Source organism: Marmota monax, unplaced genomic scaffold, assembly GCF_021218885.2.
Source record: "Marmota monax isolate L192 unplaced genomic scaffold, Marmota_monax_Labrador192_F-V1.1 WCK01_AAM20220418_F8-fsc00066, whole genome shotgun sequence".
Lineage (NCBI taxonomy): Eukaryota > Metazoa > Chordata > Mammalia > Rodentia > Sciuridae > Marmota > Marmota monax.
The window spans coordinates 505,317-526,650 of NW_026692805.1; the positions used below are offsets into that span (position 1 = coordinate 505,317).

The 21,334-nt window shown below is 39.8% G+C and overlaps 1 protein-coding gene across 3 annotated transcripts in view; it reads right to left on the reverse strand.

Moving 5' to 3' along the window:
• Positions 1-21,334, reverse strand: part of Fam107b (family with sequence similarity 107 member B) — a 197,640-nt gene that overhangs the window by 46,933 nt on the left and 129,373 nt on the right. Inside the window, exon 2 of one of the 3 annotated variants that reach the window (XM_058580514.1) lies at positions 9,217-9,339. The exons of the other annotated variants lie outside the window; for them this stretch is intronic. The gene's annotated coding sequence lies outside the window, so the exon portion shown is untranslated. The remainder of the gene's footprint in view (positions 1-9,216; positions 9,340-21,334) is intronic. 3 annotated transcript variants of the gene reach the window in all.

Genomic DNA, 21,334 nt, shown 5'->3' on the forward strand with positions numbered 1-21,334 from the left:
GCCTTTTGCATGTCTAAAAGCACTTCAACTTCTAGCCCTAAGACCAGGGAGAAGCACGCAAGGCCCACACCCCTAGCAACAGACTCAGCAACAGCAGCTCTGCATGCTCCTTGCAGGACCCCCTTCTCCACTGTGAAGGCAGCTGCACCTCCACTGTAGACAAGACAGCCTTGTGCCATTTTCCTTGGGTGAGAAGCAGTGCTGCCTGAACTGTCGCAGAAATGAGGAAAAGCAAAGTCTGTCTCCACTGTATGTGAAAGTTCAACTTTTACAATTTTGCTTAAATAAATCTTTAAGTTTCTCTCCTAAATCAATGAATTGCTATTAAAAGGAAAAATCTTCAAACTTAGGACAGCCATAAAAATAAATAAAATAAATAAAAACACAAGGAGGGAAACAGTATTTCTACTTCAGTAGGAAATGCTGGAGTTTTTCCTGTATACAGCAGCCTATGGATAAGCAATCAGTTCAACAGATATACTTATTTCTCTTTTTTTTAAAAAAAAATGTTCCCCTGATTTTAGAAGCAAAGTGCTAATTATACAAAACTGGGAAAAAGAGAAAAGTATAAAGAAAATAAAATGCCACCACTGACTATACTACTAAACATATTCATATTTTAACATATTTCCTTTCAATTAATATGAATATATACCTCTTTTAATTGTTAAGGAAAAATTAAGATTCACACTGAATAGACAACTTATTGCATTTGCAAACATATCACCTATAATAGAATACTTAATTATTTTGTAATATTTCATTATATGGATGTGTTAAAAATGAGTTAATATTCTCTATTGTTCTATTCAAAATGCAATTGATTTTAATGTAACAAAGGAGAAAAAGACTACTGTTTTGATTTTCAGCATCCATACTGTGGCTAACCTTTAAGACACTACCCACTCTCCAAGTTTAGTGGGATATCAAAAGGAACCATAAGGTAATTCAAATCTGAATTTCAGTTATCCTAGGCCTTACCACTCACATATCTGTGTGAGGCTGAATCTTCTGCATATGCTGCAACCAAAACCACCCACCACACAGACTGAATACAGAAGAAGGTATGGGAAGACAACTATTTTCTATTAAAGCTGATTATAATAAAACAGGCTTCCCAAAAGGAAAACAGTACTTTTTTCACTAAATTCTTTTTGACTTGGAAAACAGTTTTCATTTTAAAAAAAACTATTAAAGATCTGCACAAATATCCATACTTGTTTTATTTTGTTATTATGACTCATAGGAACTCTGAGATAAGTGATGTGTGAGCTGTTGTGTGATCATTTGTTATGCAGCAATAGGTAAGTAGTGCAAGTTAGAAAGCAGGACAACCAAGTTTAACTGAGTTTAACCAAGGGGAGAGGAGAGAAGGTAGCAGCTAAAGGAGGAGGTGAGGCTTGGTTTGCCACTGTTAGTTCTGTTCTGCTTGGATCCTAAGATGGAAGGGAACCAGAGCCCATAAACACTAAGAGAAGGAAACACCAGCACAGAGAGGTTGAAACAGGTGAGAAAGGATGGGGTGGAGAAGCTGATTTTTAGAAAGTGATAGGGTTCCTCTTTCACTTATATAAACAGAAAAATGCAGATTTTCAAAGGGGCCATGGGTAGGAAAGACAATGGCGTCATCTAACCATCTATTTGTGATAGAAAGATCATCTGCTGAGAACCACAGAGAAGGAGAGATGGGGCTGAGAATGAGACTTGAGAGTTAAGAAGTGCCAAGAAGGTTGAAAAAATCATTATGGAGAGAGAGTGTGATAAGGAAAATGTTTATTTCCAGGAAGTATTGAGGCTGGTGGGTAGGAACAGGATTTTATAGAGGAATCTATGTAACTTTCTCTGGCAGGACTGGGCCATCAGATACAGGCATGTGTGGGCGGCCCAACCCTCCAGGGCTGGCTTGAACCAAGAGAGCAGACAGAGGTGTGTCAGTGTGTTGACAAGGCACAGCTAGAGTGCTGGCCATGGAACTGGACATGTGGAGCAGGTAGGGATATAGGTGTGGGGGGAGCAAGGGGCTGGAAACCAGCCTGTAGGGCAAGAACCTATTCGTTAGGTTGAATAAAACTTAAGGACAGACTGTGAATTTCAGAGCAGAAGCAGTTCCTAATATTATCAAGAGCTGCAATAATGATTCTTTAGGATCATCCACTCAACATGGTTTGGGCACTGAAAGTCCCATATCCTGAGCAATCCTTCACTCCCAAGACTGCTCCAGCACCCACTGAGTTCCAGGTAAACTGAGGCTGCGGGTCCTCCAGTTCTGGCTAGACTCGAATCACCCTGTGAGCTTGAACAAACATCTGGAGCATTAGGCTATAATTCAGTGCCAGGTGTTCAATAAATGAGGATCCAGGACCAACAGAGGATACCACTGAGGAAAAGAAGACACAATATGATTGAAATGAGCCTGAAAGAAGCAGGGAGTAGGAGAGGAATGATCTGAATCATTTCTTGCCTCCAGACTCCAGAGTACTCCCAGGGGTGGGAGATGGGGCACTCTCCACTCACAAGGCTGTCCGGATAGCAGCAAACTCAGAAAGGCTTTTAGGTAGGACTAAAAGGGAAGACGCTCAGGGAGAAGACAGGAGAGCTGGCTGATCAACACAGAGCAGAAGAGGAACACAAGTGGAAGGGCCTGGAAGAACAGGGAGTGCATGGGGACAGAGGGGAACACATAGAGCTATCCTAGGAGCTCTTAGGGATGGGGGAACCCAAACAGGAGATGATGGTAGGAAGGACACAGAGCAGATGGAGGAGGGCTGCACCCACATGATCTGGGGGACCACTGGTTGGTGATGCAGTAAATGGCATCTACCAGGGATCTGGTGTCCCTCACTGTCTGTGGGACATAAAGCATAGCCATATTTCAACACACTGGAAACTGCTATTTGGTGAAAAGACAAATTTATCCCGGAGAAAAGAGGAATTTTCTAAGCTTGGGAATTCACTCCTTGGTCCTCATCTAACCATCCCCACCTCTTGGAACTCTATTCTCCTATGTCTGCTTCACACATCAGCATCCTCTTTCTCTTTTTATTCAACCTTTGTCCAACCCTGAGTATCCTTAAATCCCTCATCTTTCACTAATGACGTGTTTGGCACGACGGAATCCAAAAAATTCTCATAGTTTTATAGATATGACAACTGCCAGTAATAGAGAAATACAGAGTGTAGACAATATTTCTTGACAATAAAAGCCAAAAGGAAAAAGATTCAAGTTTTCACATACCCGTGGAAAGAAAAGGAGGGTATGTATTATGATGAGTTGTATTTTGTACTCTTATAATTTGCACTGTGTGTTTATGCTTATTTGCACAGATGTACATATGTTAAGATTGTACCATCTGGTAATTTGTCTTCGGGAAACTATAAAGACTCAACAATAAAACATTATTCCAGGAAAAACTTTTTAGGAAAAATATATGCAGTACTTTCAGCTGAGTTTTGGGCAAGATGGAAATAGTTCAGTCAGCCTGGGGGTGCAGGGCCCTAACCTAACATAGAGGTGGAGTAAGCTCACAGGTCAAGGGAAAGGTAAGGCACATCAGGGGCCCTCTGCCTCCTGGGGTCCTCGATCTCCTGTCACATAGCCAAGTTCTTTCTCCCACCCCTAAAGGCGGGGTCCTGCTACCTCTCACTTGTGCGCTCATGGTTTCCCTTGGTCCTGGGGAAGCACATGTCCCCACCTCAGCCCACAACCATCCAGGCAGGCTAGACAAGCAGAAAGAAGCATCACAAACCAGAACACAAAAAATGGAACAGAAGTGCCACCTGCTAAGTCTATTTTCTAAGGGTTATCAATAAATATTTATTAGAAAATGACTGTCATTAGCTACAGAAAGAAAATATATTCTTTTTAAAAAATATTTATTTTGGGGGCTGGGATTGTGGCTCAGCAGTAGAGTGCTTGCCTAGTACATGCGAGACTCTGGGTTCGATCCTCAGCACCACATAAAAATAAATAAATAAAATAAAGATATTTGTTAAATTTTATTTTTTAGTTGTAGGTGGACACAATACCTTTATTTCATTTTTTTGTGGTGCTGAGGATCAAATCCAGGACCTCACATGTGCTAGGCAAGCATTCTACCACTGAGCCACAACCCCAGCCCCAAGAAAATATATTCTTTATAAAGAGTTCACATGTTAAGCCAGTGTTTCTTAAGAAGGCATTTATCACTGCTATTGAAAATTTTATTTTTATGTAAATAAATATAAATGCATGCAAGGTAGATGATTACTTAATGTTAATGAGAGTAACTCATATTTTTTCTCAAGTGAAAAGACATTGCAAATGTACCTACCTTAAAATATATATATATATATATATATATATATATATATATATATATATATAAAATCTATTTCTCTAGATCAACATTACATTTCCACCAAATGTTTGTGCACACTAGACCAGGCAGAAAAGGGGGTAAAAGTATATGTAGCAGGAAAACTCAAAGCCCCATGAAATTATTATACCAGGATGAAGGAAAACATCAAAATCCCTTTTCTTATTAGACAGATATTAACAGGGGCTAAAATACCACTGCCATTGTGGATGCTGAAGACACTCTCCTGATACCATCAAGCAGTAAAAAGCAGTGGACTCAGGGAGCAGCAAAGCGCTGGGTTGGGCTCACTTGGGTTTTTGTTTTTTGAAATATCTATAACTACTAGGGAGAAGGTAAAGACAATGAGCAAAACAATTTCAAATCAAGTGCTATTTTGCTAATATGCAGCAGGACTTGGTCATCTTGGGATACTATTGCAAAAATTATCATAGATTGGGTATTTTAAACAACAATAGTCATATCTCACAGTTCTGAATGATGGGAAGTCCAAGGTGAAAATGCCAATAGAACCAGCATCTGGTGAGGACCTGCCTTCTGGCTGGCAGCTGTCCACTCACTGTATCCTCGTGTGATGGATGGCAGAGGGACAATAAGCACTCCATCTCTTCTTCAAGGGCACTGTTGCCATTCACAAGGTCTCCCCCACTCATGACCTAATCACTTCCCAATTCCCATCTCTTAAATGTCATCACACCAGGTTTAGGATATCAACATACAAATGGGGAGCATAAACATTCAGACTATGACAAAGCACTTCAAAATATATCTCAGTCCTATGACCATCACTGGATAGTCACATTTTACTGGAAATGGAAATCATCAAAGAAAACACACAGTTGAACCATCAGGATCCTAGACACTTAAAAGCACGAGTAATATAATAGAGATATAAGATTTTTTTTAAAAAAACAAGCAAAGGGCAACTCATCCCTGGTTTGTGAAGCATGGTTGGACATTTGAAGAAAACATAGGGAAAAAAGAATTGGCACACTACTGTAAAAGACACAACCTATTATTAAAGCTCTCTTCCTGGCGAAGACATAATACCTGATACTCAGTATCACAAGACTAAGTTCACACAATTTCTAATGAATGACTAGATTATTTAGCAGCCCACAAGAAGACCCCAGCATTTATACTTAGCTCATATACACATTCTGTTTTTTCTGTTTTAATCATAAATGTTCAAGGTTTTGAAAAGTCATCGTTTAGCAAGGGAAAATCTTGCCTAGGAAATACTTCCACACCTGTCACCTACCAGGCTTTTACTAACAAAATGTTAAAGATCTAATTCTTAAGAGATTTGCAAGCAACAAATAAAAGGATCAGAATAAGAATATACCTCCTTACAATGGTAGTTCCTCAGAGGGGTGAAGCAGTCCTTGGCTTTTCTTGATACATACTCTTTCTGGAAATCAAACAGTCAAGTTCAAAGAGAGAAGCTGAAGCAACTTCAGAAAGCGGGAACTCTGTGCAACTGAATGACCTCATATGGCATGGAAACTAGAGCAAACAATGAAAACAAACCATACCAATTCTGGTACCAGTTACGACCCTTCCAGACCCAGGGAACACGCTGTCTCCAGAAGCAAAGTAAAATTCAGTTGCACATAAAAAATCAGTTCCTCTATTTGAAAGCAAATACCCTCCATAGGAATTAACTAAAATATTTATGAAAGCTAATTAATGTTTACAAAGCAGCTCCCTCACTGAGGGCTGTGACAATATATGGTGTATGCAACAAGTCAGACCCACTCTCCAGCCCTGGTTTTTTGCAATTGACTTGCTTCACTTAGCATTATATTCTCCAACTTCATCCATTTGCCTGCAAATGCCATGATTTTATTCTCTTTTAATGCTGAGTAATGTTCCATTGTGTACATATATCTCATTTTTTTTATCCATTCATCTACTGAAGGGCATCTAGGTTGGTTCCATAATTTAGCTAATGTGAATTGTGCTGCTATAAACATTGATATGGCTGTGTCCTGTAGTATGCTGTTTTAAAATCCTTTGGGTATAAACTGAGGAGTGGGATAGCCGGGTCAAAGGGTGGTTCCATTCCCAGTTTTCCAAGGAATCTCCGTACTGCTTTCCAGATTGGCTGCACTAATTTGCAACCCCATCAGCAACATATGAATGTACCTTTTTCCCCACATTCTCGCCAACACTTATTGTTGTTTGTATTCTTAATAGCTGCCATTTTGACTGGAGTGAGACGAAATCTTAGAGTAGTTTTGATTTGCATTTCTCTAATTGTGAAATATGAAATGAATTGGATTCTGCCATCATGTATAACAAATTAGAATAAATAAATAATTTAAAACAAAAAGATGATGGTGTTGGGAGGTGGGGGACTTTTAGAGGGAATGAGGTTGTAGGGATAGAGACTTCAAGAGAATGAGATTTCTTTCCTTTAGAAAAGAGACTTGAAAGAGACCCCACCACCACCCCTTCCAACTTGTGAAGTCAGAGTTAAGAGACTGAATCTGACTGCACCTTGACCTTGGACTTTCCATCCTTTAGAACTATGAGAAATAAATCTCTTTTGTCACAAGCCAAAAACAAATGTCAATACAAAACCTTCTTTCAATCAGGAAAAGTTCATTAAGCAAAGTGGTAACACCTTTGCCTCCAAAGCACAATATATGACTACTCCTTTAACATTCAATGCTGACTCTAAGCATGAACCTTCACTCCCCATTGACATGGAAGGTCCCTGAGAGCAAATACTCTGTACGCTTATTTGTGCCCACAATGCTATTTTCCTAAGGAGTTTAATAAACATTAGTAAACTTAATACATTCCACAAACTCAATCCAACTATAGTCACCTGTTTTTACTTTGCCAAAACTCTTGATTAATTTTCTCAAAATTAAAAAGATGATGAAAAAAAACTAAAATAAACAAGTTTCTTCCCTATCATGGATACACATTTTCTGTTGAGATTCTTAAATAATATCACTGGCTTATAAATATGACAAGTCCTCACTGGGGAAAAAGAATCCATCTCAGACAAGCTCAGAGATGGGATCTTGCCAAATTGTGTTCACTTTCTGGTCCCATTTATAGAGTGACAGTAGTCACAGCTTAGGTCACAGCTCCCACAGTCAAGAAGCTACTCCGAAGACAACAAAACTTCACAAACTGCACCTTGATCACAGGGGAAAAAATCATTTAAAAACTCCTGTTCAACAAAAGAAAAATACAACCATGTTAGAAGAGATTGAAATAAAGAAGAATGGAGATGAGAAATATGTGTATCATGCCTGATAAATCACTGCAGAGGAGAGGCAATGACGGAATAAAAATTCAGTCTAAAGAAAACTGCAATTTAACTCACCTGCAGTTTACAACTACCTAAAGCAAATAAACTGATTTTTATAAGATGTTTCTTTAATTTGCTCCCCAAATAGTTACCAATTTCACACTCCAACTTTGAAAACCATGTGTATCTATTTTTTAATGTGGTACTGGGGATGGAACCCAGGGCTCTCCAATGCTAAGCATGCACTCTACCACTGAGCTATGCCCCAGCCCTGAAAACTAACGACAATGTCAACTTTTCCAAGGTAGGTTCAGACATTTAAGCACCATTTGCAAACAGCCACAGCAACTAATGGGATTCTTTGAACAAAGGAAGGCACTAAGATACTGGATTAAAAAAAAAAAACAAAACTGTAGTCCTTTGGAAATACCAATGCTTAAACAGTTATATTTTAATACTCAAAAACCAGTTATCTGGTTTGCCTGAAACACTCATACTGAAACCATTTTGCTGAAAAGTAACCAAAATCTCATAAATGGAATAAACCAGATAAAACCAGTGAGAGATTCATATGGAAAGGGTACTGTGATTAATTACAAATTCTCACCTCCCTATCCAGCTAGTACCAATCCTAAAATTACTACCCTGTGCTTATCAGCCAAAAAAATGGAAATTCTACCTAAGAAAACACAGAAATTCATGTCAGTAGAATTACCCAAATTAAAACCTCAAAAGGGCAACAGAATTTCAAAGCCAAATTGCTGCTTAATACCTCATATTAGGAGATGAGAGGAGATAAAACTGCTTTGTGCTCTTTGGTACTTTCCTTAAAATAAAAGTCATATAAGCAATTAGGTAAATAAAATAAAATTATAAAGTCAAAGTACTCTTCTGAAGAAACAGCAAAAGTCAGAATAGTAGAACTACATAATTCCCAGATCTGAGTATTAAATATGTTTTGAGCTTCACAGTAGTCAGAACCAAAAAAGTTACATGTTCTCAGTAAAATGATTAGCATTCCATTTTCCCAAGGGAAAGAAAAAAAATATCATGGCATGATAATCTAAAATAAGTTTCCCACATTGAACCCAGAATAAGGAACAATGTGCTCCATGTGCACAAGAAGAAGGGCAAAGGCATAGGCCTTTAATTTATTTTAATTCACTGAAAAGAAATGCTAACTGGGGGACTGTGTTGTGGCTCAATGGTAGAGTGCTTGCCTGGCACGTGTGAGGCACTGGGTTCAGTCCTCAGCACCATATAAAAACAAATAAATTAAATAAAGGTATTATATCCACAAACTACTAAAAAAATTTTTTTTTTAAAAAAGAAATGCTAACTGGATCCCCATATTTGGATTCCCAGGATCCTAACTTCATAAGCAAGATGAAACTTGAAATAATGTAGTCTTTAGAATTTCTTCCCAAATATCATTTCCTTCTGCCAGTTTATTGAGAAGACAAAGGATTCAGCTATCCTCAGAGGTTAAAACCTCTTACTCTGTGTTGCTGTGGGGAGATGAGAAGCAGTGTGACTGAAGGACACCTGTGTTTACAATGAACTTCAGCAAGAGCAAAACCAAATCTCTACCTCCAGGCCAGGCATGTCCAGATCACTGTTTCATGGGATTCATGTTTGAGTGGCAGGCCAGGGCAGAGGAAGGCACCCCAAAACAAAGGTCACACAGCTATTTGCAGTGTCTCTGGTGAAGTGCTAAAAGAAAAACAAAGTAGAGTCAAAGGGCTGGGCTCACACAGGTGCCAAGAGGCCTCTGCATGTTGGTAAGAGCTTTCCAGAGAGGAATCTGCAGAACCCAAAATGTCTTGGACAGGCACTGGCTTGACAGTTTAGGGAAACCACAATGGGTCAACCAACATGGGTGCAGCTGAGTACAAGGAGGAAAGTGTTTGGAAATGGGAGGAAAGGGAGAATGAGTAAGACCAGCTTTGGACTCACCCCACAATTGTAGGAGCAATTAAGTCAAGAATTCCAAGATACTGAATGTACTAGAAACCAACTCATCTGAAAGATTCTTAAAGCAATGCCCTGCCACAGCCTTATCAGGCCATCAGGATGTTCCCAGGAAACATCTAACTGTGCCTGGCATTGCTCTGACTGAGAGGAGAGAATAAATTGTGGCCATAATTCTAGGAGACAATCCTAAAAACAGTACCAGAGCTTCAAGACAGACACTATCAATAACATACCCACATTCTTTTAGTGTTTTATTGAATGCTCACTCTATGAAGATCCACAGCTAATGCAACTGTAAAATTCATCAAGGGCACTATTATTAGCCCCATTTTACTGCTAAGGAAACAATCAGGCATGTAACTCACTTGCCCAAGATCACAAAAGTAGTGAGCTACAGTTCCTGAAGGTGGGTGCAAGCAATCTAATTCCAGAGTCAAATAACATTACTTGTCAAATTTTTTTTTTAAAGATGGTATCTTGCTGAGTTGCCTTGGCTGGCCTCAAACTTATAATCCTCCTGCTTCAGCCTGCCAAGTAGCTGAGATTACAGCTGTGACATAGAACCAGTTACTACAACTCAATTTAAAGAAAGTGGTAAGAAAAATTATTCATCTCTCAGAAGTTACCCAGATTAGAGAGGGGAGGACAATCCTTTTCCATTTAGCTAATAAGAGAGCCTACTGTTTAAGAGCCAGAAAGCAGGAGGACTCTTCATGTAGCTATATGTAAGCCAGAGCTAAATATACTGCAGAGAACCCACTCATGTTACTGACAAGTGACATGAAATGTGGAACTACAGCACAGACCACAGAACTCTGAAAACAGGACACAAACGCACCTTCCCAGGCACACAACCACCATTTGCCAGCTGTCCATCTACGTTTTTATGTATATATTTTTAACCTATGGGAGATCACAAACATGCAGCACAGCTAGTTCTCACTTTGTTTTGTTTAGAATGGGGTCAAGGAAGTTGTGGCCGGACATGTCACCCCACCCAAATCATAAAGATAGGGTGGGTGGGGACAGGGGATAAGAACAGGCTCAGCCCAACCAGTGTGTGCATTACTTTCCAATGTCAGCTGCTGTGAAGGAAGTGGAGAAGTTCACCACTGAAAGGAAGCTACAGAGGCAGAGAAAGAAGCCCAAGTTCATCCACCACAGAAGGGTCTGCTGTACTTCAACCTTTCTGGGATACTCCAGCTACTACCAGAGCCACTTCTTGGGATCTGCAGCAGGGGTAATGCTATTAAGTGCAGACAAAGCTTCCCCTTCAAGGATCTGCTATCATTTATGTGTGTGTTTCAAGGTAAATCCTTAGAAAAAAGGGTTTTGAGTTTAGGAAACAGACTAAAATGATACAAAAGTAGAGGTAAATGCTGTCTTTTGAAAGGAATTCACAGCTACTCTGACAGATCCTAGATGCTGAACAGACTGGCCAAGGAGGCCAAGCAAAGTAACTTTATGAAGACCACCCATCCCCATGGAAATACACAGCAAGCCTAAGTCTGAAACCAGTTAGTAGATCAGTGCTGGGCTCAGAATGGCAGCAATTACTTATGTAGAAGTACTTACTTCCTGAAGGACCTACAGGGAACACAGAGACTAGGATGGCAGAGTTCCTGTCCTCAGAGTTTCCAACATGGAAAACCATAGTGCATAATCAAGTGACTACAGGAAAAGCCCAAGATGGAAAAGCACTCTCCAGATGACAGCTATGCCTTCTCAACCCCCTGCATTCAAGTCCCAGAGCCTCTCGGTCCATTTCACTAGGAACAAAGGAGTCCAGACACTATGATGGCCTACAGATGCTAGTATCCAAATAAAACAGTGTGGAAATTCAAGGAAGAACCTCAGCTCTCCCTTCCTTTAAGGAAACAAGACATGCACATGTGGTGCTCTCTGCAATGACATTAGCTCCATGATGGCACTCTGGTCCCTGGACCCCACCTTAGCAAGCTTCACTCCCTCACATAACATTTTTGGGGAGTCAAGGAAAATAAGACTTGCCAAGCTACCTCTAACCAGGCTAACAAGTGAAAGAAGGAGAAGCTCCTTCTCCTCCTCTCCCCCACACCCTTCTCCCATCAGTCCCTGCCACAACACTTTGGTGAAGCTACTGTACTCTGGGGAGCCCCCAGGAAAGAAGACTACCATCTCCAAGGGACTCAAGGCAAAGATATACAATTACAGATGCTGCAATGTACCAAGTCCACAGCAGTTGACAGTATTAGCTTACCAAAACAGTCATATAAAATATGAATCAAGAGAAAAAGTTCTGCAAAGTATAATGCAGAATATTTAAGTTCAAACAATAGTAATCAGAGAAAGCTGCCAAACTTCTCCCATGAGACAGGTAAACCTTGAACTCAGTATAGACTCCCCTTGTTGGTCAAAGCTTCAGTCACTTGTGGTAGTGCAGGCCTGTAATCCCAGTGAGGTGGGAAGTTGAGGCAGGAGAATTATGAGTTCAAGGCCAGCCTCAACAACTTAGTGAGATCCTGACTCAAAGCAAAAAAAAGGGCTGGAGGTGTAGCTCAGTGGTAGAGCACCCCTGGGTTCAATCCCCATACCACACACACACACACACACACACACACGAAAAAATATCTTCAGTTAGGAGCTTCATTCATGCACAAGCATACAAGTACTTCTACAACCAAGTACATGTATGTAGAATGGCTGTGTTATTTACCAACCACAGCAGGTCACTTTGTGAGAGTGAAGGCTCAGTCAGTAATTACACCTGGACTAGGTTCATCCCAACAAAAGAAGTGGTGTGCTCTCCCTGGCTGTCCTCCTGCCACTGACAGCTGACCTGCTTGCTTGGAAGTGTGAGGTTGCCCTCACCCAAAAATCAGTTCCTGCATTAAATGAGCCCACAAAGCAACAAACCAGCTAGTCAAGAACACTTATTCAGCATCACTGTCCACTCCTGATTACTGGTGACCTCCTGACCTGATTTTCTCATGTCTACTAATTTAGATTCCTGACCCACACATTGTCACTTCTACCACTCAATCCTCCTTATTTCCAGTTCTGGGCCATTAAAGATATACCTTCTCTACAGAAACATGCCAGCCCATAGACTCTAAATCTCTGCTCATTCTGGCCAGTGCTATTTGTGTCTACCCCAAAATTCATGTATTTAAGCCCTAACCCCCAAAGCAATGGACCTTTTGCTCCAAATGCCCCAAAGCAATGGCATTTGGAATTGGGGCTCTGAAAAAGTAACAAATTCCTAAAACAGGAGCCCTCATGAATGGGATTAGTATCCTTAAAAGGGACGGAAAAGAGAAGGTCCCTCTTACCACTGAGGAAACAGCAAGAGGGCCATCTACACACTAGGAAGCAGGCCCCACCCTGAACCCCTCAAAACTTTAATCTTAGCTTTCTTAGCCTCTAAACTGAGAAATAAATGGTGGCTATTTACACTACTCAGTCTTTATTTTTTATAGCACCCCAAATAACTAAAAGCAACCCATACCTTTGCATGCAGAGGTGTCCCCTCCATTCTGCAATTAGAATTTGGACAGAGCTCCAGTTTGGGCCCTCTACCCCTATCCTCCCAGCCCATCTCTATATTCTACCAATGCTTATAACTTCAGGAGCAAAAGGCCCATGCAATGATACCAATGAAACAGGCATCCACCCCAAACCTGGACCTAATTCTTTCTAACTGAGTCCTAATGGAATTGAGTCTCCTACTGGGTCAGCATGTCAAAAATCATGTATGACATCATATTGAGATACCAATTTAGGGGGAGCGCACACAAGGTGGGCACTAATATTTGTTAATACTTGTGTTTTAGCATGGTGACACAGTGTAGGGATGAGAAAACTTGAGCTCACAGAAGTAAAAGAGGGAACCACATCTATGCAGCATAACATTCATATTCTTTCTAACCCATGTCAGAACTAATAAATAACATACAATTGCAAAAGCCCATAGTCCTGGCATGTAAGAAGCAATCTTTATGGAAGCAATCTTCCATAAATGGGGGAGATTTTTGTCTTTATTCTCCTTAATTTATAGAATTATAGTCTCTCATGTTTATTTGGAAAGAATGCATATATTATTCAATCATAGGAAGATGCTTAGTCCTAGAAGTCAAAATGTAGACAACAGCAACAGTCAGCAAAAATAGTTCTTATCCATTTAAATAAATGTCTAAGCCTTTGTTTATGACATAAGTAACTATTTTTAATGCTTAATGCTTTTTGGACTTTCTATTAGTATGAACAAGACTTTTTCTTAAACACACATCAAACAAAAATAATGTTTTAGGGTGGCAGAATTTTAAACATTCTTTTTTGTTTTCTCTCTCTCTACAATAAAATTCTTGCCATCATCCTGGTAACTAGGAAGTTCTGTTTCCTGTTCTTGTTTTTATTCTTTTGTGGTGACAAGTGCCAGCATGTGGGGTAGATAGGTGGGGTGAGGCAGGATCAGTGAGAACAAGGGGAACTCTATTAAGTGAGAAGTCAAGAAAGTTCTAGTCCCAGACATGCACTAAGGCACCTCTGTCTGTGTAACTCAGCAGTCCCAGATTTCAGTTTTGTCTGCAACCTCAGAATTATAAACTCAGTATTGCACTCAATCTTATTACAATTACTGAAGACTTCAATTATGGGTGCATTACTAGAGTAACACACTTCAGAGAGATCACGGGATGTGATTAGAAGACTACCAAATGAATCATCTATGAGTTAAAAAAAATTATCTCCATTTAAAAAGCCATATTAATCCACATGATGTTAGCAGAGAGCACCATCTGACAATTATTCCAAAGCAGCTATAAATAGGCAGTTTTTGAAATTAGTCAACTCTGTTCTATGGTTCACCATTAAGCACATGTATGCAACATGTTCTGGGCTGCGTGCAAGCTGTTTAGTTTCTAGCGTAAATGAAATAGAAGAAAAAAAACAGACTTGGTACCAAGATTCACATATTTCAGCTGTAAGTATGAAACAGGAAGCACATGAAGAACTGCAACTTGGAGACGTTTAAAGCAAACAAAACAAACCTCCTCTGGGCCTATATATGTATAGCTGCAAAACCAACTGTTTATTTTATCACAAGTTGTTTAAAATCAGGGATCAGAGTACAAACCACGTGGAAATTATTGGGGTCTCCTGGTTCTCCCCCAACCAGTATGCTCATTTAATATAGGTAACTAGAAAAAATGCCTCTGGGCCAGCACACTGGGTTCTCTATGGGCAGCAGGAATAAAGAAAAGGAGGGGGGCTTAGGAAACAAGAGGTTAACCCTCAGAAAAGCAACACCAGCCACCTCTTCCCATTGCCAGAGGGCGTCTTCTCTCAATTCCTCCCCAGTTACCTGACTTTAGGAAATCTCAACTCCAAGAGCAGGGGAGAGAACAGGAGAGAAAGTATGGGAGATCCCAGATTTCTCCACTATCAACTTCTCAGTGATGTTTTCAAGTATTTGAAGGACAAATAGTGATTTTTTTTAAAGACTAATCAAAGAAAATGTCTAAACTTTTGAGTTCACATGGGCACTTATCAAAAGAAAATAGCAAACCTGCCTCTCCATCTTGTAAGACCTGAAGCATCCATCACCTGAAAGTTTTTTTAAGACTAAGAATCCAAGTGAAATAACTAAGTATTTAAATAATTATTCTAGGTAATACATTACTTCCCACCCACCTTATTTATAATAGATTAGAGCTTGCAGTTTAAAAAAATATATATAAACACACACACGTATATATATTCATTTTACATCTAAAATATATATCTTTTGTATGTATGTAAAAATGTATATGGGTGTATATGTACATTTTTGTGTATATATATGTGTGTGTGTACACACACACACACACACACATATCTATCTTAAGAGTGCATGGTTTTTGGGAACTGGCTTATTTTACTTATCATGATAGTCTCTAGATCCATCCATTTACCAGCAATTCATAAAGTCATTCTTTTTTTGGCTGAGTAATATTCCATTGTGTATATATACCACATTTTCTTTATCCATTCATCATCTAGGGTTTTTATTATTCATTTCATTTACACAAAAGATACAGAACAGGGAAATCCATAGATTTGTATCATTAATGGTTGCCCAGGGAAGGGGCACTTGGGGTAAAAGGAGAAAGTTAATGGGGAGTGACTACTATTCATTCATCATTGAGGGACCCCTAGGCTGGTTCCATAGCTTAAATATTGTATATTGAGCTGCTATAAACACTGATGTGGCTGTGCTACTGTAGTATGCTAATTTTAAGTCCTTTGAGTATATACCTATGAGTGGGATAACTGGGCTAAATGGTGGTTCCATCCCAAGTTCTCTGAGGAATCTCCATACTGCTTTCCAGAGTAGTTGTACCAATTTGCAGTCCCACCAGCAATATGAGTATACCTTTTTCCCCACATCCTCACCATCATTTATTATTACTTGTACTCTTGATAACTGCCATTCTGACTAGATGAGATGGAATCAATGTAGTTTTAATTTGCATTTCTCTAATTGCTAGATTTTGAACATTTTTTCAAACATTTGTTGACTGATTGTATTTCTTCTTCTGTAAAGTGTCTGTTCAGTTCCTTCGCCCATTTATTGATTGGGTTTTTGTTTTTGGTGTTTTTGGTGTTAAGCTTTTTGAGTTCTTTGTATATGCTGGAGATTACTACTCTATCTGAAGTACAGGTGGCAAAACTTTCTTATGTTCATATGTAAATTCACCACCAGTAAAATTCCACATCACATACAACCACAAGAATGGGATCCTAATTAGAATAAGTTATACTCCAAGTATGTATATGTCATGTATATCTAAAAAGAAAAAAGAAATCCTGGAACTGGGGTAAAAAAGAGTATATGGAAGGCCTGGAAAGGCAATGTGGGTGGGTTTGCTAAGAATAAAGCATTCTTCCAGGAACCAGGCATGGTGGCACCCTCCTGTAATCCCAGCAGTTTAGGAGGCTAAGGCAGGAGGATCACAAGTTCAAAGCCAGCCTCAGCAAGTTGGTGAGGGAAACTCTACACAAGTTAGCAAGACCCTGTCTCAAAATAAAGAAATAAAAAGGGCTGGGGATGTGGCGCAGTGGTAGAATACCCCTGAGTTCAATTCCTGATTACCAAACAAAACAAAAATGAATAAAGCATTATTTTAATGAGGAATAATGGCATAAAAATAATAAGAGGGAGGCAAGCAGGACCACAGTATATATAAGAGCACATTCTCTGTAGTGACTCCTAGGTGGTCCTGGGTGTAAGACTCCATGACTATGTGCTGCTCAGGAAAACGAGCTAACTATAGTTCTACGTCATGAGGATTTTAAAAAAATGATGCATGTAAACTACTTAGCATGTGCACAGGAAACACTTGAGTGTTAGTGATCACTCTGCAATAAGTTTTAGTTCCAACTTTACCTACCATTAGTTGTATGGTGTTGAGCAAACTACTGAACTCATTTAAGCATGTATTTATTCACTTGAAAATTAGGCATCTAATTCAGGGAACTCTCAATTTCTACAGCTTTTCTATGCTCAAGCCCTCTCTTAACCACACAGCATCATTTTCAATTTCAAATTCTTTTATAGGAATCCAGATTCCATATCTTTCTTTTATGACTTGCTGAATAGTCATGATTTACTTGATACCACATGTCCAGTCAAAAGCATGATTTCTAATTAAGAGAAAGCACATGGAGGAGGTGTGTCCAACTCCTGGGACCAGCTTCACGATCATCCTTGTCACAATGTGGTCACATAGTGGCAAAAGGATGGTCAGCCATAATTGGAGGAATCCATGCATTTCCATGCCAATATAATGGAGGATGTTGCCAAATCAGATTGCTACTATAGTATGTCAAGGTACACCCTGGTGGTGATGGGACAAACATAAACCAATTTCTTTGCTATGGCCACACTTCTTTGAAAGCAGCTCTCAACTACTTCTTTCTGTTAATACCGCTGTGATCCATACTTTCCAAGCAGTCTTAACAATGAAGTTGAAAATTGCCTTTTAGGAGCCAATTATTATATCTTGGCAGAAGAGAAATAAAACTATTTCAGATTTATCATTCTCCTTTTTAAATTCATCAATGAATTACCTTTTCTAAGAAAAGATTAGGCATAAATGTCCTTGCATGTCAAGAAATTTAAAGTGATTACTGAAAAAGATAATCTACCATGATCTGCACCATTTTATAGAATTGTCCTCATAATCCCCTATCATAGTCTCCTAATACAGGTGGTGAACAGGCACTCATGTTATGTAAACAATACATTTACTAGATTGCAAAGAATTTAATATTGCTGCTCAACAGACTTACAATAAAATTAACCTAACACAACAGCATTCATAAAAGATTGTGCAAATGGCAATTAGCTTTAATGTTAGGAAGTACCTGCAATAACGGAAAATCAAACCAGTCTTTGCTTTTCTCTATTAAGTTTCTTAACGACCCTGATCTCCATCAGTGATGACAGTTTTCCCAGACACCCTGACCAGTCTGTCTCAGCTCACACTCACATGTGCTCATTAAACAATCTCTAATGAAATAATTCACAACTGTCATCAATGGGTGCTAACGACATTGAGAGACAAGTCGATGAGGAAATACACAATGAAGAATCAAGCTGCCAGGACAGAAACCTGATGATCAATGTCTGTATCACAAGTCAGACAGCCAGACATTTCCGTGAGATGATGCAAGATGAAGTAGATGACACCACCAACAAATTAATCCTGATCGAAAAGCTCACCAAGAATCTAATCAAGCTTTAGTACTTGATTTCAGTTTATAGAAACACAAAAAACAGGTGGAACAGTTTTAAAAGCAAACTAGTTGCCAGATTCAGAATGTTTTATTGGACAAAGATTGTCAATTTTTGAAGAAATCAGTGCACGGGGGAAAAGGGTAAGGGAAGTAGAGCTGTTCTCAATTTATAAAGCTTTAAGAGGCACAGCAGTCAAATGTGCTATGTGGGTTTTGCTGGGATTCTGGTTGGAAGAAACTAATTGTAAAAATCCATTTTTAATCTAATGAGGGATGCATTCAATGTGGGGGGTGAAGGGGTAGAGGTTCAACAGATCACTGGTGTCCCTTCCATTCTTTGCTGTCTGATTTCTCAAACTGTTTCAGCCATCCCCGAGTTGAAGGGCTGGGCCCAGTCACAGAAACTGGGCAATAAATAGGTGGATTCACCAGCTCCAAACAGTAAAACCCTCAGTGGAGAGGACTCACACATGGAGAAACAAGGGGGAGTTCCCAGGGATCTCTAGAAAGGACACTTACCGGTTCCTCTGCCCAACAATTCTGCCAATGGATCTCTATAACAGCTCTGAGCTTCAACTAAAAAGCAGAAAATCAGTACTCTGAGAAATAAGCACTTTAAGCAAACAAAGTGCTCATGAGGTAGGAAAGGAGGAAGAGATAAGCAATGCTCAAGAGATAACTAAGATTTGGCATTCCTGAACAGTATTGGACCCTAACACGTCTACCGGGAAAGTTTCTTGGTTTTGCTTTTTTGTCTCTTTTTCAACATCTGAGGTATAACGTGCATTAAATGCACATACTGCAGTGTGGTCCAATTTTTACTTACTGTAACTTTAACTTTATTTAGTTTTCCAATATATATATATCTATTTTCTCAAGGCCTATGTCTATTAGAAGCCAGCCTGAGATAGAGCAGTAGAAACTGCTTCCAACTTTTATGCACTGCTGGTGGCCTAAGAAGGTGATACACACACACCAGCCAAGACATAAAAATTAAAGTTGAACAGAGGGTAGCAAATAAAGACAAGGCTTTTTGAGCCTTTCAAGTCTCTACCTCTGCCCTCTAGTCCTGCTTTTCTCAAGTTTCTTGCTCAAGTCATAGGATTTTTATCCTGTCTCTGCACAGAACTGTCCAAAAAGTACGGAACCATAGTTGTTAGTCCTCACCCACTGCTGTGGTTTAGATATTAGGTGTCCCCCAAAAGCTCATGTATGAGACAATGCAAGAAGGCTTAGAGGTGAAGACTGGGTTATGAGAGCCTAACCTAGTCAGTGAATTAACCCCTGATGAGGATTAACTGAGTGCTAACTGAAGGCAGGTAGGGAGTGGCTGAAGGAGGTGGGCATTCAAGGCATGTCTTTGGGATATTTATTTATTTTGAGAAATGATTAAAAAAATTTTTGTGTGAATATTAAATATGTTTATTTAAATTAAATATATTACTAAATTCTACTATAAACTAGAATCTACCTTAGGGAAAGCTACCACAATAGTAGCTACCAAAGATCAAAGTGTTATGTTAAAGAATTCAGGAGATATTGAAGAAGCTCCCACTGGCCAAAATTAGGACAATTTGCATATTAACACAGATAATAACTTGTTGAGAGCCACAGCCAAAGGGGCCCCAGCAAACTTCCAGCTGCCAGCAAACTTCCAGCTGCTGGCTGATGATTGGCTCACAGCGGCCCCAGCAACATCTAGCTGATTGGCTCCTCGGCCCCAGCAACATCTAGCTGATTGGCTCCTCTGCGGTGATGCTCATTGGGCTGTTTCCCTGCCCTTTCAGACCACGGAGCTGCTCATTGGGGGACATTTTTGGCTCCGCCCACGTGACCCAGCCAATCGGCCTCAAGAGCAGGAGGATTGTGGGAGGTGGAGAGAAGCTTGTGTGAGAGAGAGAGGCTTGTGGAAAGCCGGTGGTGGCAGTTGAGGCTCTGAGGGTTTTTCCTGAGAGGCTATTTTGTTTGGCGTGTGTGGTTCTAAAAATAAAGTTAGTTTCTTTTGACAAGTGGCTCCTGATTGTGCCCAGCCAGACTGCGGCATTTGGTGGCCCGTACGGGGAGCGACTGAGGGTAAGTGAAACTGCTCGCCCCTGAGGGCAGGGCGAGAGGATGGGTAGCCATTTTAAGATTCCTCTTTTATTTTGCTTCACTTTTGTTTTAAGTTGCCTGTCCCTGGAGATGAGTGAGACGGAAGAAAAACCGCTCACATCTGAGGAAAAACTATTTACGTCTGAGGAACAGATAGGGAGAAAGGACGGATGCACATGTCAGGAGGATAGAAAGGCTATAATGACTTTTTGTTGTTCCCTTTTTATTTCATTCTGTCTCGGTTTTGTTTGGCGTCATCTTGTTGGGTTGTATTATAGTAGAAATACGGGATCAGAAATTAGTAAAAAACAAACTGAAAGAGTGTTAAGTAAATTGTTAGAGGAAGGAGGCATCTCAGTAAAATCAAGAACAATCAGGGCATACGTTGATACAATACAAAAATGTAGCCCATGGCTTTTTAAGGAGGAGTTGTTAAATATATCACAATGGAACCATCATGGTGAAGATTTAAAAAGAATAGAAAAGAAAAGCCCAGGGACTCTGCCAGATGGCACATTGCCATTGTGGACGTTCATATCTTGTTTGCTTAGTCCAAAGCCTTCAGTTCAGACAATGGTAGAGGAAGGAGAAGACATAATGATTCAAGTAAAAGAGAAGGTCTCTCAAGTTAGTCAGACAGAGGAAAAGATTCAAGTAAAAGAGAAGGCCTCTCAAGCTAGTCAGACAGAGAAAGAAAGTGTAAAACAGAAAAAGCCATCAGGGGGAAAAATACAACAGGAGACTGCTACTAACACCTTTCTATCACCAGAGGGTGTAAGTGTCCAACCAACAGCACCACCTCTACAGGAGACTGCTACTAACACCTTTCTATCACCAGAGGGCGTAAGTGTCCAACCAACAGCGCCACCTCCATATGCTGGGAGGC